Consider the following 19,465-nt stretch of genomic DNA (forward strand, 5'->3'; position numbering starts at 1 on the left):
AGAGCATTGTATATGGCGCAGCTATCTATGGGGCCATAATCAAAGGTGCAGGGCATTATATATGGCACAGCTTTCTATGGGGCCATAATCAAGGGTGCAGAGCATTATATGTGGCGCAGCTATCTATGGGGCCATAATCAAAGGTGCAGAGCATTATCTATGGCGCAGCTTTCTATGGGGCCATAATCAAAGGTGCAGAGCATTGTATATGGCGCAGCTTTCTATGGGGCCATAATCAAAGGTGCAGAGCATTATCTATGGCGCAGCTATCTATGGGGCCATAATCAAAGGTGCAGGGCATTATATATGGCACAGCTTTCTATGGGGCCATAATCAAAGGTGCAGAGCATTGTATATGGCACAGCGATCTATGGGGCCATAATCAAGGGTGCAGAGCATTATATATGGCGCAGCTTTCTATGGGGCCATAATCAAAGGTGCAGAGCATTATCTATGGCGCAGCTATCTATGGGGCCATAATCAAAGGTGCAGAGCATTATCTATGGCGCAGCTATCTATGGGGCCATAATCAAAGGTGCAGGGCATTATATATGGCGCAGCTATCTATGGGGCCATAATCAAAGGTGCAGAGCATTATCTATGGCGCAGCGATCTATGGGGCCATAATCAAGGGTGCAGAGCATTATATATGGCGCAGCTTTCTATGGGGCCATAATCAAAGGTGCAGAGCATTATCTATGGCGCAGCTTTCTATGGGGCCATAATCAAAGGTGCAGAGCATTATCTATGGCACAGCTATCTATGGGGCCATAATCAAAGGTGCAGAGCATTGTATATGGCACAGCTTTCTATGGGGCCATAATCAAAGGTGCAGAGCATTGTATATGGCACAGCTTTCTATGGAGCATCTATGGGGCCATAATGAACTGTGCAGAGCATTATATATGGCACAGCTTTATGTGGAGCATCTATGGGGCCATAATGAACTGTGCAGAGCATTGTATATGGCACAGCTTTATGTGGAGCGTCTATGGGGCTATACTGAACGATGCAAAGCATTATTTATGGCACAGCTTTATGTGGAGCATCTATGGGGCCATAATGAACAGTGCAGAGCATTATATGTGGCACAGCTTTATGTGGAGCATCTATGGGGCCATAATGAACGGTATGGAGCATCTATTTTTAATTTTAAAATTCACCGGTAGCTGCTGCATTTTCCACCCTAGGCTTATACTCGAGTCAATAAGTTTTCCCAGTTTTTTGTGGCAAAATTAGGGGGGTCGGCTTATACTCGGGTCGGCTTATACTCGAGTATATACGGTATATATAAAAATATAAGTAAGTATATATATATATATATATGTACCTTAAATATATATATATATATATATATATAAATATAAGTATATATACAGTATATATATATAATATATGTATATGTATATATATATATATATATATATATATATATATATATATATATATATATATATGATTAAAATCTACATTTGGTTTCATCAGAATTATGTTGCAGGGTCATTTTTGCCACACATTGAACACTTTAAAACAAAACTCCCCAATAACACAATGGAAGAATTTAATTTTTTTTTTTAATTCTGCTGTGCTTGGAATTTATTTTCCCTTTATTTTTCCAGTACAGTGATGTAATTCAAAACTAAAACTTGTATCGCAAAACCAAGCCCTCGTAGGGCTATGTCAACAGAACAATAAAAAAGTTACAGTTGTATGTTAATTAACCATATGCTTATTTTTAGCAAGCCAAGAAGAATAGACTGTTATCTATGAGTTGATATTTGATATAACATATATAGATATATGATATAACATATTGTGCTCTTATCCTTGATGACTAGTGATGTCCACTGATATGCTAATTATACAATGTCTACGCCAGATAGTTTGTTGACTTCGAAAACAGGGGATGAAAAACTATGCAAATAGATTAAATAATCAAGTAATGCTACTTGATCTCATCTCCATTCTTACTCTTTATGTAAATACTGAAAGACGGACACTTGTTAATTATAAAACTAGGTTACATGCTTTGTATAGAGGGACAGAGAGAGCCAGAGATTCAGCCAGGACATCATGGCTCCATCACGAGGCACACAGATTTATCATTCTACAGGATGCAGGCTTAGGGGACTTTGGCCCCGGCTGTAGGGGTATGTGCTCACGTTGCGGATTTTGCTGTGGATTTTACCGCAGCGGATTCGGAAAATCCGCAGTGCAAAACCACTGCGGTTTTCACTGCGGATTTTCTCGCGGTTTCTTCTGCGGATTTCTCTGCGTTTTTTCAACTGCACTTTCCTATTGGTGCAGGTTGAAAACCGCTGCGGAATCCGCACAAAGAATTGACATGCTGCGGAAAATAATCCGCTGCGTTTCCGTGTGGATTTTTCCGCAGCATGTGCACAGCGGTTTTTTTTCCCATAGGTTTACATGGTACTGTAAACTTTGGGAAAACTGCTGCGGATCCGCAGCGTCAAATCCACTGTGGATCCGCAGCAAAATCCGCAGCGTGTGCACATACCCTAAGAATACAGATCTGCTCCATTGACTATCACTGAACCATTGAAGTTTTTGGAGAAAGCCAGGATTGGGACCCGCCGGTCACCTAGCTCCATGGAGATGTTTTGAGAAGCCAGGTTGTGACCTTCCGGTCAACTGGCCTTGTACCTGAATGGACTGTCATCTTCCTATGCTTGTCGTTACCTCCTCTCTGTGTGCGTGCCACAGGTGGGGTAGTTGACCCTGAAAGATGAAGCCAGTATGTGACCTTCCCGTCAACTAGCCTTGTACCCGAATGGACTGTCATCTTCCTAGTGAGGTTTGATGGAGATCGTTTGTGAACAGCAGTTTTCAGCTCTTTCCACAGACTCTCGATTGGATTGAGGTCTGGACTTTGACTTGGCCATTCTAACACCAGGATATGTTTATTTGTGAACCATTCCATTGTAGATTTTGCTTTATGTTTAGGATCATTGTCTTGTTGGAAGACAAATCTCCGTCCCAGTCTCAGATCTTTTGCAGACTCCAACAGGTTTTCTTCAAGACTGGTCCTGTTTTTGGCTCCATCCATCTTCCCATCAATTTTAACCATCATCCCTGTCCCTGCTGAAGAAAAGCAGGCCCAAACCATGATGCTGCCACCACCATGTTTGACAGTGGGGATGGTGTGTTCAGGGTGATGAGCTGTGTTGCCTTTACACCAAACATATCGTTCGTCATTGTTGCCAAAAAGTTCAATTTTGGTTTCATGTGACCAGAGCACCTTCTTCCACGTTTGGTGTGTCTCCCAGGTGGCTTTTAACAAATTTTAAATGACACTTTTTATGGATATCTTTGAGAAATGGCTTTCTTCTTGCCACTCTTCCATAAAGGCCAGATTTGTGCAGTGTACGACTGATTGTTGTCCTATGGACAGACTGTCCCACCTCAGCTGTAGATCTCTGCAGTTCATCCAGAGTGATCATGGGCCTCTTGGCTGCATCTCTGATCAGTCTTCTCCTTGTTTGAGATGAAAGTTTAGAGGGACGGCCGGGTCTTGGTAGATTTGCAGTGGTGTGATAGTGCAGCGCCCCAGAGTCCTGGTCGTTGCAGTACTGATGCTCCGCCGCTAAGGGGAGTGATGGTACGTCTGATGGCACTGAAGGAGTTCACCTGACCAGGTATCACAGGCACCAATACACTTCACAGTCTGGCCACCAGGGGGAGCTAAGGGTGCTATGTATTAGGCCACTCCTCACAATTTGGTAAAACTGGGGGTTAGATAGAAAGAGAGAAAGCTGACTGGGTTGGAACCAAGCAACATCCTGTGGCAGAGGGTGTTGCAGGGGAAGATTCAGGGGGTGTCCCTGTCAGGGGTGGGGTCCTGACAGAGGCCTAGCGAACAGAAAAGAACGTTAAGGAACCACGCCTGCACTACATCGCGGCGGTATCTCAAGAAAGGACAAGAAGCGAGGTTTATTGTGAAGCAGTGAGAAACGAGATCGCAGCAACAAGGAGATAATGCCAATAGGAGTCGTGCTGTAAGATCGAGGCAACATCCTATTGAGGCGCGTAGCCGGTGGCCAGAACGCCGAGGGAGTATTAGGCTCCAAGCAATACTTCAAACAGAGGCAGGACAGTTGATTATAGGTTGGCTGTCTCACCAAAATCACCTAAGAAGACATAGGGGGCAACTGTGGGAGAGGGGCGACACTAGGGTCCCGGAAGAACTCCAGGCCTTCCCGTCATACGGGTGCATCCTATCCATATCATCTGGGGACGGAGAAGAACATCAGAACAGACATAAGTTGTGGGAAATAACATCAGAAACAGACACAACAGTTGTGAGGACTATCCCGTGGTGCTCAGCAGGGAAGTACTACAACACACAGGCGCTAGAAGGTAGGCACACATTTCCACCTGTAAAGGGAACTCTGGAGGTGCCATCGGACCGGCCGGTCTCTTGCAGCCCTGTTAACCATACTCTGGATTGAGGACCTTGAAGCCTTCAGTAAAGAGGTAAAGAGACTGCAACCCTGTGTCCTCGTTATTCATCGCGACCTGCACCACGCACCACCACTCACAACTTTTATTGGACGCCCCTTAGCAGGGTCACGGACCGGGTCTAGCCACCGTGACAACCCCAGAACTGAGACAGAGAAGCCCGGTACCCAGTACCCCGCGGCCCTGCGTCTGGGGGCGCTCCAATACTCCTTCCATTTCAATATGATCGCTTGCACAGTGCTCCTTGGGATGTTTAAAGTTTTGGAAACCATTTTGTATCCAAATCCAGCTTTAAACTTCTCCACAACAGTATCATGGACCTGCCTGTTGTGTTCCTTGGTCTTCATGATGCTCTCTGTGCTTCAAACAGAACCCTGAGACTATCACAGAGCAGGTGCATTTATACGGAGACTTGATTACACACAGGTGGATTATATTTATCATCATTAGGAATTTAGGACAACATTGGATCATTCAGAGATCCACAATGAACTTCTGGAGTGAGTTTGCTGCACTGAAAGTAAAGGGGACGAATAATATTGCACGCCCCACTTTTCAGTTTTTGAATTTCCGCAAAAATTTAAAATAACCAATACATTTCGTTCAACTTCACAATTGTGTTCCACTTGTTATTGATTCTTCACAAAAAAATTACATTTAGTATCTTTATGTTTGAAGCATGATATGTGGGAAAAGGTTGAAACGTTCCAGGGAGCCGAATACTTCGCAAGGCATTGTACATAGAGGCACAGACTGGTCCACTGGAGAGCTGGTAAATCCCCCGGTGGGCCCCAAAACCAACAAGTAAACTTACCTATTTTGCATCATCTGACTTTCCCCAAGAGGTGCACCTTTCCCATCTTTAGGCCACGATCACACGTTCAGTATTTGGTCAGTATTTTCCATCAGTATTTCTAAGCCAAAACCAGGAGTGGAACAATCAGAGGAAAGGTGTAAGAGAAACACGTCACCACTTCTGTATTTATCACCCACTCCTGGTTTAGGGTTAAATGTTACATGTACAAAAGGACCAACTCTACATTAATGTCTAGAGTGGGAGGACAGAAAAAGCTACTATAGGTATAATGTGTAGGGGGCACATACTTTTTTTCCCATATAGTCTTTACAGATCGATATTAGACACATACAAGATACATAGATATGTGATAGAGAAATGGATAGATGGAAGCTTAGAGAGATATCAGATGGATAGAACGTTTTTCTTCCTAGTGAGCGGCAGCAGTAGGACCCCTCGGCGATCAGTAAGGTTTGTTAGATATACCATAACATACTATGGTGGGAAACAAATGTTTCAGAGGGGGTATACAGTCTACCCCAAATAGCACCACTCAGTGTCGGACTGGCGTGCCAAGGGCCCACCAGTAACCAATTCCAGGGCCCCACTTTTCAATTACATGCAAATGTGACATTATCCTCAATCAAAAATGTATATAACAATGATCTGGGTAGATTGTTACATGAATAAGATGCCGCCTTTGTCTTATAAAGTGATTCTAGTATATAGTGCAAGTACTGCTCATATAAGAGGGTGGTGATCCACTTTTGCACAGCGGCCCACCAGAGGATTCTCCTGTTGTCTGATGGGCCAGTCCAAGCCTGGCACCACTCATAGTTGTGTCTTTTTTTGCAGCTCTGCCCCATTTGCTCGGCGCTGCTCCTTGTGTAGGTTCAGCATGGTCTCCTTCCAAGCTGTAGAAGAGCCGACAGCACTATGGCTGCAATCTCTACAAGCGGCAGATTTGCTACTCACGTTTTTACGAACATCCTACACATGTAACATTCGTTATAATCTCCTATCACGGTCTTGTAGAATCAGACTGGCATACTACTGAAGGGGTTAAGTCCGAGTGCTAGTGGATTTCACTCTTTCATCTGTTATGTGGCAGTGTGACTCAGTACGATCATCCCTCGTTACTAGGAAACTCTGCATATCAGACGATTACATTCATGGATGTGTTACGGAGACAGCGCCTTCATCAGATAGAAGTGGGCAGAGAGTAAATCATCAAATCAGAGAGGTTATTTAATAACTCAGCCATAGGTGACCAGACACGGTGGATCCGGCACAGTGGGGCTTTATCTCCACTACAACCCTTTCCAATTAAAACCCGTCCTGTCGTTGATCTGATGAATGGCCTGGCTCCTGTCACCCAGTATTGATGGAGGATGCAGGCTGGTGCCTTTATGGTTGTCAACTTGGGAGTATGAAACTTCAGGATCGCAGTTCTTTTCCTAACTGCAGCAGGTCTGTTACACCCAACGGTGGCGCAAGTGGATTTGTGGACCCACTGTACCACAGGACCGGGCATGCCCAGGAGGGGTGTAGCAAAATGGCTACCTGCTGTTCACTGGAGCTCCTGATGGTGGAGACAAACAGGGCTGCAGGTAGCCGCCAGGTACCACTCCTAGGCAGATCCCAGTACTGCAGTCCGCTGACACGGACTAGGGCTATGTTCAGACACACCAGTCTAGGATACTTGATCAGGGACTGGCCGCACACGCAGCAGGGGACAATGTTCAGGCACTGGTTACACTGGAGCCAAGGGACTTCGGATACATGACTGGCTACACCAGGACTTGGGGACAATGTTCAGGGGTCTGGCTGAATCAGGACCAGGGATTCAGGTTTAGGGCATGGCCACATCGGGACCAGGGATTCGAGTTCCGGGCACTGGCCGCATCAGGACTATGGATTCAGGTTCAGGACAATGGCCGCACCAGGACCAGGGATTAGGGCTCAGAATCCTGGCCACACCGGGACCAGGGAACCTCACAACTGCACTGGTTGAACACCCCACTACCTAATAACTAAACTTGTTGCTTGGCTAAGGAAGAGGGAGTATTTTATATAGGATGGCTCCCAGCGATGAGGGAGTTGCCATTTTGGATTTATGAATTCAGGCCCCATAGATTATCCAGAGATCTCCCTCCACTCCTGAATTGTGGCCCCCACCCTTGGGAAAAGTACACATTTCCCAAAAGCTCCAAACTTTACCATTTGGCCAGAGAATTGTTAATGAAGGCAGGGAGGAGCAGAGCTGAGACCCCCTAATGTCTTTGGTGCAAGTCTGCTTACATCAAGGGAAAACTCCAGACCGAGCGTCACTGACATCTAGAGATGAATTATGAAAGTGCAGTGTCCAATATACCACCAGAACCCTGGGAGCCCTCCGCACGCACCCCTGTGTCTCATATTTCTCTAGCTGTCCCAGATGCCGAGCTATCGAGACTGGCTCTCCAGAACCTCTTTGCCGAACCATTTTGGTCTCTCAGCATCGGTCTAGCCCCAACAAATCCGTTGAGACGTCAGTTGTCCCGTTTGGACCTCCCCCTGGAAAGTTATGACCCATCCTTGATGTTGGGAATTATTTCAGGTAGGAGGTCAAGGGAGGAGAATTCAGCCCAACCCAGCAGGGCAGTAGCAAATATGGGAGGGGGCAAGCTAGGGGCTAAAAGCTGGCTACACACATTTAGCTTTGTCTTTGTTCTGCCATGGAAGCCGCGTCCCATTGCGTGTGTAGACGGACCAGGAACTAAGAAGGTGCCTGTGGATACGAGAGCTTCCCTCATCCACAAGTGATAAAAACTGGTGACGTGACACCTACAGCTAACTGCTATCCCAACCTGTTCCTTGCTTTTTATCTGCACTTCTGGCTGTAATCTCTGTATACTTTATTACCCTGTATATATTTGTAGTTTATAGTGCGCCTTTTGGCAATTAAAATATCAATTCATCTTGGAATGCTCTTTTATCTCGAAACCTGATTTCCCACGTCTGTGAATCCGGCTAGTACTTATAAGCTACCTGGGGTTGCTTTCTGACCCAATATAAGCTTGTTAACGGACCGGGCTTATATCTAACGAGGAACTGGTGGCAGCATACTATTCTGGTGTTATTGGGGGATCCTGGCGATGATGGACCGGAGGTTTATATATATATATTCCTGGCCTGGGACTGGTGATATATATACCGCCCTCTCTGCAGAGTGCCCCGATATCCAGTACGTGACAGGGCAGCCTCTCCAGCGACTACTTATCCTAGGTGCAGTTCCCTGACTGACCCGAGGGTAAGGGGGCGCTAGAGAGTTGCGACTGTGTAAGCTCCATCACAGATTGGTGACAGAGGGGGATATCCGTTTCCCCCGACTCTTCTCGTGTGTGGTTATCATTACAGGCGCGTACTACAGAGAGAAACAGGAACACGCCGGGGACCACGCTGCAGGATATTAGTATACCCAAGTCTTTTTCACATGTGCTGTTGCTTAGTTCTATTCTTCCCATTATCACATCCCATACTGAGGATATATAATAGATAGATAATAGATAGATAACAGATGGATAGATGATAGATAATAGATAGACAGAAAAAAGATGATAGCTAATAGATGACAGATAGATAGATAATAGGATAGATAATAGTCAAGCGTCGCCTCTCTGCACAAATGTCCCTGATCTGCCATTCCTGGCTTTCTAGATCATACGTTCTTCATGGCAATATTAATGATATGTCACAAAGGTAGGCCATCAATGTCAGATGGGTCGGATGGGATAAGACTCCTCACACCACCACAGATCAGCTGATTGAAGAGAGGACTGCGCAAAAGAAACTGCCACAGCGCCACACATTGTGTAGTGGGCGTGAATGGTACTGCAAGGTCTTTCTTATACAGGTGAACAGGAGAGAACTTACTGTGCCATTCACGGCCATTATACAGTGCACTGAACAGTGACATTTCTAATGCTCCATGGACCCTTTAAGCAGTTGTGTAGTTTCCGAACCCTGAAGCGGTTAAAAGACTTAACAAAATACTGAACTTGTGCACAGCAATGTCTTTTTTACATTGCTGTGAATTTATGACCGTTATTTGCGCCGGTCTTTCCGTGCTTTTTCAGCTGCATTCCGGATGGAATCTGCCTGAAAAAGAAGTTGTGTACACATGACCAATGGTGACCTGATGTTCTAAGGATAGGTGTCCCGGATTAAGGGACTCATTTTTTTTTTACAAAGGGGAAATATCTATTAAGCACATAATGATGCACGTTACTCCTTGTCCTGAGTGTCTTATGCCTTTACATTTTTATGTTAATGAACATAAAAATGTAAAGGCATAAGACATAAGACCGGGCCCATCTTTGTTTTTTCTTGTCCTGCTGTGTGTCATCCTCACTGTGTATCACAAACAAGCTTGTGTCTTCTGACATGTGAAGTGCGGCCCTCCGAGGAACTGACGCCCACGTCCTACTCACTTGTCATTAACGGACTTTGCAGGATGATGAACCTTGTGATTCACAGACTTCTAAATACAGAATATTTCATGTCTTTCCATCAGCATTGTAGTGTCTTCATTGCGAGATGAAAGGTTATGTAAGTTACTAATATGGGAAGATTTATTAAGACTGGCATATAAGGAGTATTTCTTCTCAGATTACTAGAATAAACCGTCACTTAAAGGGAATCCGGCACAAGTTTTTTGCTATGTAATCTGAGAGAAGCATGATGTAGGGGCCAAGACCCTGATTCCACGAATGTGTCACTTACTGGGCTGGTTGACGTAGTTTTGCTAGAATCTCTGCTGCAGATGTAGCGGTGCTATGGATGCTGAGCATTGAAGGTCCTGTGGTCAGCAAATACTTGTAATCTCAGGAGCACACAAAACATCGGCCTAGAGACTCAATCCCAAGAAACAGGTGTGCGTCTAAATGGTTCTTAAATAGGTTTAGGGAGATTAAATCATTGATCCACTCCGGGCAACTTAGAAAACCTGTCAGGACTCTGAACATTTTTATCACCTTTTGTGCATTACTGCCCTTTTCCAAGATGGTGTCTTTGGTCTCATGTGCACTGTGTCTTCCTGCTATAAAACTCCACCCCAGCCTTCAGTCTGTGCTAGAGTATTCTGCCTTGCATCCAGCTCCTGACCCTGGTGACTCCCTGGCTATATACCTGCTCCTGTGAACCTGTGGGGTTATCCTGCTACTCTGCTCTGACTTGCTGCTGCATACACCAGTTCCAGTAATCCTCCTTCATCTGCTGCTCGTGTTTACTTCCATCTGCATTTGCTGGACATGTAAGCTGTTGCTGCTCTGCAAGAACCTGAGATTATCACCCAGGACTTCCTGGTTGAGATAAGACATTGCTTGAACTGCCTTATAAGCATATCTATCTGTGTTTGGACTATACAAGGACTTATTCGTGTCAAGTATCCTCAAGAATAATTGTGCTTCATAGACTTTCTGCTTGATTGCATTTTCCTCTGAAGTTTCCTATAGACTGCTAAGCTGCATTTAATATTTACTCCAAGTGTTGTGGACTTGAGTTTCTCTCTGCACCTGTTTGAATCACCGTGTGATAATATAAACTTTACCACTTATAAAACTGTGTCCTGTAGTTGTCTTGTTCCACGCAAAGAGTCTCCTGAGTTCCCCTATAATTATTACAACCTGACGTGGAGCACAGCAGAGGGCAGCGGACCCAGGGGAAGGAAACAGAGCATGGGATAGGTGTGTAATACAAGCAATTTTGTAATTTACTGCTTATTACAGTTTTCAGCCATTCTTGAGATATTAATACTTAATACTTTTCTTTTTGCTTTAAGCTCTTTGCCTTGGAGACCGACCACAGCTGATAGACAGCACACCATGGGCAGCGCTTACAGGTTCTTTTCCACTGAGCTTGAAAGCAATGTTTTGAAGCTGGCCAGGATCACCGGAGAGCATTGCTCCCTCTTAAATACGGCCAGCTTCAGAGCAGTGCGTACAGGCTAAACAGCAGCGGTGGTCGGTCTCTAAGGCAACAAGCTGTAATGAGAAGAAACGTGATAATATCTCAAGAAGGGCTGAAAATTTTAAGAAGCAATAAATCGCAAACCTGCTTGTTTTTACAAGCGCTCTGTCACGCACACCACTGAGAAGAAGCGCCAAATTCATTAAGTGGCGTCCAGCACTAAGTCTTTGCTGTTGACTGTTTTTGTCAGCGCTGCAGCCAATCATAGCTGAGCAGTTCACGGCAAGAGCCGAGATTCACCCATGGCTGTTAACCAGTTAAATCCCGCTGTCAATCAATGACAACGGGATTTAACAAGGAGCAGGGCAGACACGTGTCACAAGTCCCACCCATTGGCGCCCCTGTCATGTGATTATGAGGCACTGATGGGTTGTCATGACAGCCGGGGGGCTACAGAAGACCCCTGTGCCTGTCGTTGTGAATCTCCCCTGAACTCCGGCCCGTGGCTGGCCTTCATAGGAGATTGAGATTTCTGCTACACATAGCAGGGCTGCTTCAAGACTGTTTAAGTAAGTAAAAAGTTTTTAAAAAAAAGTTTTTAAACATATAAAAAACATATAAAAGTTAAAATCACCCCCGTTTTACCCCATTGAAAATAAAACTATAAAAAAACACACATATTTGGTATCCCCGCGTTCAGAAATATCTGATCAAAATATAAAAATAATTAATCCAATCAATAAACGTAACAAGAAGAAAAATTGAAACGCCAGAATTATGTTTTTTTGGTCTCAGCAAAATTGCAATAAAATGCATTAACAGACGATCAAAGCTTCGTATCTGCACCAAAATGGTATCAATAAAAACGTCAGCTCAGGGCGAAAAACTTAAGCCCTTACCCAGCCCCAGATCCCGAAAAATGGAGACGCTATGGGTCTCAGAAAAAGGCAACATAAGCAAATTTTTTTTCATATAAAATTTTGGATTTTTTTCTCACCACGTAAATAAAAAAGAACCTATAGATGTTTGGTATCTAGAAACTCGTAATGACCTGGAGAATCATAATGGCAGGTCAGTTTTAGCATTTAGTGAACATAGTATAAAAAACACCCAAAAAACAATTGTGGAATTGCACTTTTTTGCACTTTCACCGAACTTGATTTTTTTGCCCATTTTCCAGCACGATATAAGGTAAAGTTAATGGTGTCATTCAAAAGAACAACTCGTCCCAAAAGAACAAGCCCTCATAGGGCTATACTGATGGAAAAATAAAAAAAAAGTTATGGCTCTGGGAAGAAGGAGAGCAAAAAAAAAACGGAAAATCGCAAGGTTGTTTCAAACCGATAGGCAATCCTTGGGCATCTCTGATGATCAAATGTTGGAGAGGGCTCCATATTGCACAGCATTAATAGCTAATTACTATTAATTACTTAGTAATAATAATACTACTAAAAGGCTGTACAATATAATTATTACTTTAAAATAATTAACTAATAAGCGAGTTACTGCTGCAGCTAATCAGCGGCTTCCTATGAAAGGTTATTCAAAGGGGATGAGTTGTGATAAAAAATGAAATTTGTGCTGTATCTGTAGCCTGTAGCGATTTCTGTGCGTTATTCAGTGGCGTAGGAAGGGGGGTGCGGGGGGGGGGCGGGCCGCCCCGGGCGGCACAATTCGGGGGGGCGGCACAATGCGGGGGTGAGTCAGTGGCGTATCTAGGGGGGGAGCAGCCGGCAGGAGGGCGCAGTCGGGCCGCCTAAAGCGGCGGTCCGCAGTGTCTCCCCCGGCGGCTGCATTCTGTCACCCCCCGCGCTGGGAGTCAGCTGTTCTCTGTGCCGACTGTCAAGCTGACAGCCTGCACAGAGAAGCTGCGGCGCGCCGGCTCCCAGTGTTCAATTGTACTCGTATCTGAGATGCGAGTACAATTGAAGCTCTGACTGCCGGGTCAGAGCGATGCCAGCAGCGTGATCAGGTCATGTGATCACGCTGCTGACGTCACTCACCTGCGCGGCAGAGCAGGAGACACAGAGCGGTGGTAAGTGCTCCAATGGAGCTGAAGACACCGAAGGTGCAGGGGGGGAATTTACTGTGTGGGGAAGGGGGGCATATATTGTGGGGGGGATTTACTGTGAGGGGATGGGGGGCATATATTGTGGGGGGGATTTACTGTGAGGGGATGGGGGGCATATATTGTGGGGGGGATTTACTGTGAGGGGATGGGGGGCATATATTGTGGGGGGGATTTACTGTGAGTGGAGGCTGGAGCTGAAGACACCGAAGGTGCAGGGGGGGATTTACTGTGAGTGGGGATGGGGGAAAATATTGTGGGGGGGATTTACTGTGAGTGGGGATGGGGGCATATATTGTGGGGGGGATTTACTGTGAGTGGGGATGGGGGCATTTATTGTGGGGGGGATTTACTGTGAGTGGGGATGGGGGCATTTATTGTGGGGGGGATTTACTGTGAGTGGGGATGGGGGCATTTATTGTGGGGGGGATTTACTGTGAGTGGGGATGGGGGCATTTATTGTGGGGGGGATTTACTGTGAGTGGGCATGGGGGAAAATATTGTGGGGGGGATTTAATGTGAGTGGGCATGGGGGAAAATATTGTGGGGGGGATTTAATGTGAGTGGGGATGGGGGGCATATATTCTGGGGGGGATTTACTGTGAGTGGGGATGGGGGGGGATTTCATGTGAGTGGGGATAGTGGGATATATTATTGGATTGGGGATATTTAATATGAGTGGAGATGGGGGGATTTATTGTGGGGGGAGATTTAATGTGAGTGGAGATGGGGTATTTATTGTGTGTGGGGGGAGATTTGTCATGGGGATGGGGGGATTTAATGTGTGGGGGAGATCTGAGGACACAAAATGAAGAGCAAAGGGGGAGATGGGGGGGCATATATGAGGAAACAGTATGGGGGATGGGTGCAGACAGCTTGGGGTCAAACAGGGGAATGTATGCGGACACAGTATGAGTAGCGATGTGAAAAACGTATGTGGACAGAGTACGGGGAGTGAGGGTGTTGGGATGTGTGCATGCGTAGCATGGGGGACAGTGTAAGGGCACAGCCAGGAGGGGATATGATACAAAGGAGGGGGAGTGTGATGAGAGAGTACAGTATAAATACTGGGCCCTATAGGGGGGACACAGTGTGAGAGGTCAGTGTGAAGAGGGGTCCGGTATAGAAAGGGGAGGTCAGTGTGAAGAGCAAGTACCATAAGACAGACAGTGTGGGGGTCATATTTTATGCAGACAATATAGTGCGGGGAAATTTTTTATTCAGGAGCATTATAATGACACTTGTATCTTTAAGGGCGTCATGTGGAGACTTTCTGCAAAAGAATGGAGAAGATGGAAGTCTGCAGAGACGGCTGTGGATGAGAAAACTCATCATGGGATCTGGACAAGATGAAGAAAAGAAGAACGGCTCCAGAGGCGACGTCATCTATAAGGTACCTGGATGTAAATGTTATTTGTGATACTGACTAACTCTCATGTTTTTATTTATGTTAGGAGCATTAAAGGGGATGTCCAGGTTTGTAATGAGTCTGCAGTCATTCTTTGTGACTGCAGACTTCTGAGTTCTCACAGTGCACCCTGCACACTGTCAGGATTCTCTGGTGCTGGCGATTTACATACATGCGGTCACGTGCTGACTAGACATGTGTGGCCTCACTCTATGAAAATGAACTGAGCGAGGCTGGGCACGTCTAGTCGGAATGTGGTCAGAAGTATCCAAATCACATGCTTGTGCTGACATGACTGTCCACCGGCCAGGGAGAATCCTAAAAGTGTGCAATGCATTAGTTGTGAAAATTCAGAAGCTGCGATGTCAGGATTCACCTCTGCAGGTTCCAGTCGTCGACACATGGACACGTCACTCATATGCGATTTTCATACTCATGGTCCTGTAACAACGAGCTTCTCTTCTGCTTCTCTCACTTTTTCACTGAACATTGGGAGCTTAAGGGAGAGGAGCTCGTCGGTACATGACTAAGTGTGAAAATCGCATACGTTCTAGGGGGGGGGGGGGCGCCAAACTCGGGAACAGCCCCGGGCGGCAAAGGCTCTAGCTACGCCCCTGGCGTTATTTCACTGTGCTCACTACTGACATTATAAAATATGTCCCGTGTGCCCACGCTGAATTGACAACTTGGCAGGTGACATCACCACCACTCGGTGCACAATGCGGCGTGGCTTTGGGCAGGCGGTGCCGATGCCTCCTTGCTTGTTTGTTTATCGGTTACACAATTACGCTCGGCGGAATCATTGACTTCACCGCACAGTGACTCACGGAGCCTTTGTTGTGCCCATCTCATCTGATTTGCTAGTGCTTGGCTAATCTGATGTACTGAAAAAAAGAAAAAAGTCTTACAGCAACGACGTCTTATAATCATCATAAGCACATTAGCATGCAACCGCGTCTGCTACCCATTGTACTGGCACATGGGGAACACGTGTGAGGAGAACAGCAAGTCTGTCTACAGGAAGGGTCATCCGGAGAGAGGATATGGCCCGAGTCACACTGAACGTATGAAAAATCGGTCCGAGTCTCCCTGCCGAGAGTCGCATGAGTGTAATGCGAGTACAGTCCGATTTACATCTGAATGCAGTGTGATTGTTGTCCGATTGCAATGCGATTTTAACATGAGCTTTTACATGCAGCAATTCTGTCATTCACACATCGTTTTCAAAGGAAATATTCTTCAAAACAAACACATATATATAATAGATAGATAGATACATAGATAGAACATAGATACATTATATATAGATAGATAGATAGATAGATAGATAATAGATAGATAGATAGATAGATAGATAGATGATAGATAGATAAATAAATAGATAATAGATAGAAAATAGATAGATAGATAGATGGATAGATAGATACAGTAATAGATAGATAGATAATAGATAGATAAAAGATGATAGATAAATAATAGATAGATGATAGATAAATAAATAGATAGATAGATAGATAGATAGAAAGAATAAAAGCCGGCAATTCATGTGCCGCGTACAGAAAAATCACAGAGTGACAGGTTAGAATAGATAGAATAGATATATACACATAGAATACATAGATATATAGATGTCAATGGCACACACACACATATATATATATATATATATATATATATATATACAGCATATACTTGTAGATTGTGAGCCCTAGCTGGCAGGGTCCTCTCTCCTCCTGTACCAGTCATGACTTGTATTGATTAAGATTATTGTACTTGTTTTTATTATATATACCCCTCCTCACATGTAAAGCGCCATGGAATAAATAGCGCTATAATAATAAATAATAATATACAGTCAGGGGCGGATTATAATAGGGTCAATCTGGGCGGTAGCACAGGGCCCGGACAGGTGAGGAGAACTTTTTTTAATTGTGAACGGCAATCCGGGGGGCCCGGGCGGGCCAGTATGCTGGACACTGGGGGCAGAGATGCTGGACACACTGGGGGCAATATGCTGGACACACTGGGGCAGATTGCTGGACACACTGGGGGCAATATGCTGGAGACACTGGGGCAGAATGCTGGACACACTGGGGGCAATATGCTGGAGACAATGGGGCAATATGCAGGACACACTGGGTCAGGATGCTGGACACACTGGGGGCAATATGCTGGACACACTAGGGGCAATATGCTGGACACACTGGGGCAGGATGCTGGACACACTGGGGGCAGGATGCTGGACACACTGGAGGCAGGATGCTGGACACACTGGGGCAGGATGCTGGACACACTGGGGGCAATATGCTGGACACATTGGGGCAATATGCTGGACACACTGGGGGCAATATGCTGGATAAACTGGGGTCAGAATGCTGGAGCAATGGAGGCAGAATGCTGGACATAAAAAAAAAATGGCGTGGGCTCGCGCATAATTTTCTTAACCAGCAGAGAGAAAGCCGATGGTTGGGGACAGATGTTTATAGCCTGGGAAAGGAATAATACCCATGGAGCTTCCCAGGCTACAAATATCAGCTCACAGCTGTATACTTAGCCTTTACTGGCTATTAAAATGGGGGACCCTAAAAAAATGTCATAGGGTCCCCCTATAATTAATAACCAGCAAAGGCTATGCAGACAGCTGCGGGCTGATATTAATAGCCTAGGAAGGGGCCATGGATACTGCTTCCCCAGACTTAAAACATCAGCTCTCAGCCTCCCCAAAAAAGGCACATCTCTAAGATGTGCCATTTCTGGCACTTAGCCTCGTTCCTCCCTCTTGTCATGTAGCAGTGGCAAATGGGGTAGTTGGGGGGTTGATGTCACCTTTGTATTCTCAGGTGTCATCAAGCCCCGAAGTTAGTAATGAAGAGGGATCAATAAGATGCCCCCATTACTAACCCCATAGTCATATTGTGTTAAAACACGCACACACAGAAAAAAGTCCTTTAATTGAAAGAATGACATGGACTCCTTTAATAAATCTTAATTAAACCATACTTACGACCTCGCTTATTCTCCCTATGCCATTATCGTCTACAAAAGAGTTAAAAAAAACAACTATATTCCTCACCTTTCCGCAGAGATGATGATAATCCATTTGTCTCACGACGGGTCTAGCTCTGCTACATCTAGATGGCAGGCTGCATGGTTGCATGATGGACCATACAGCCTGTCATCTAACAGAGACACTGAGCAGCATATGCTCAGTGCCTCCCTGTGAACTCCTATTCCCTGTGTGAGGACACCGCGAGTGTGAGAAAGTTCACCTGCTCGCGGTGCCTCCAACAGGTCATGGTAGTTCACTGCCAATGAACTCACATCACCTTTCTGACTTCAGTGCGAGCGCCGGGGGAACGAGCTGTACACTATGACAGATAAAAGCAGTATTTGACAGCAGATAGAAAAAAATCAATTTTGAGTGTTTCTTTGAAGGAGTTGTATTGAACATTAAAATTGATGGCCTAACCTTAGTATAGGTCATCAATGTCTGATCGGTGGAGGGGTGACACCTGGCGCCCCCCACAGATCAGCTTTTCCAGAACTGCTCAGTTGTGGAACTGCACAGCACAGCTCCGTCGACGGAATAGCGGCTGCGGCCGGGTACTGCACATCCATCCTCTATTGATTATTGGCCACTATACAGGCGACTGAGCTGTGCAGCTCCGTAACTGAGGAGTTCTGGCCAACACTGGGACCAGCTGATCTGCGGGGGTGCCGGGTGTCGCACCCTCAATGATCAGACATTAATGATATATCCTAAGGATAAGCATTTCATGGTAAAGTCTGGACTACCCCTTTAAGTATCAAAATTGTATGTATGGGTCATTAATGGTGATGCCCTTTTATATTGCTGCAGAGTAACTTTAAGATCATACATTTTTATAAAAGCCGATGACACAGATCGTCTTTAAGAGCTTTGATTTCCTGATATTATTTAATGTAGGGGAAATTTGGAATATTATGTGTGGGTGGATGGTAGGAGGCTTTGCATCGTGAATGAACGGTAATGATGACATAACAAATGCCGGCAGTGATCGCCTTCTGTGCCACAGCGAGTCATGGTGTACAGGATTTACCCAAACATGGCAGAAGCCAGCGAGAAAGAGGCTTTCATATATTCATATATTGATGCAGAGAACAGGTAGGTGGGCGGTGTTTTCTGCAAAGCTGGTATACATGGACACACGATGCTTCTTCCCAAACTAAAGCACCCCCTCCTAGATTCACATCATACCTGCATGATTCACACACATGAACTAGGAACAGCCAAGCTTAGGGAGAAGAGAGGGCACGGTGCAGAGTCAGGCGGGTAGGAAATATTGGAAGTGACTGACATCTCGACAGCCACTTCTCAATTCACTCTACTAGTTAGAGGGGATCTCCAGGGTGATCATTACATTAAGGACGAGTAATTTTATCTCTACAGGTCAGGCTATGCCAAACTGACTGCTCTTTCTAGTATCTATGAGTGCTTGAGAGGCTGCCCTCTACCACAGCCTGGTCTATACATGGCGCTGACTTGCACCAGTCCCTTAATGGGATATCGCCCAGGACTTCCATTGGTCCTCATAGACACTACGACACTACAAAGTTTGGCCAATTTTAACTTCACCTTTTGTACCCTCGGAAATGGACAGGCCACTGTGTGCATTGCTAAATCCATCCACTGGTAATTATACCCTCTGTTGGCTTTGGTTGGCCAAGAGTCTCAGTGTCATTCACTTGTTTGGAATCTGGATGGTCTTATGGCACAGACAGACAG

Source organism: Ranitomeya variabilis, chromosome 5 (genome assembly GCF_051348905.1).
Source record: "Ranitomeya variabilis isolate aRanVar5 chromosome 5, aRanVar5.hap1, whole genome shotgun sequence".
NCBI lineage: Eukaryota > Metazoa > Chordata > Amphibia > Anura > Dendrobatidae > Ranitomeya > Ranitomeya variabilis.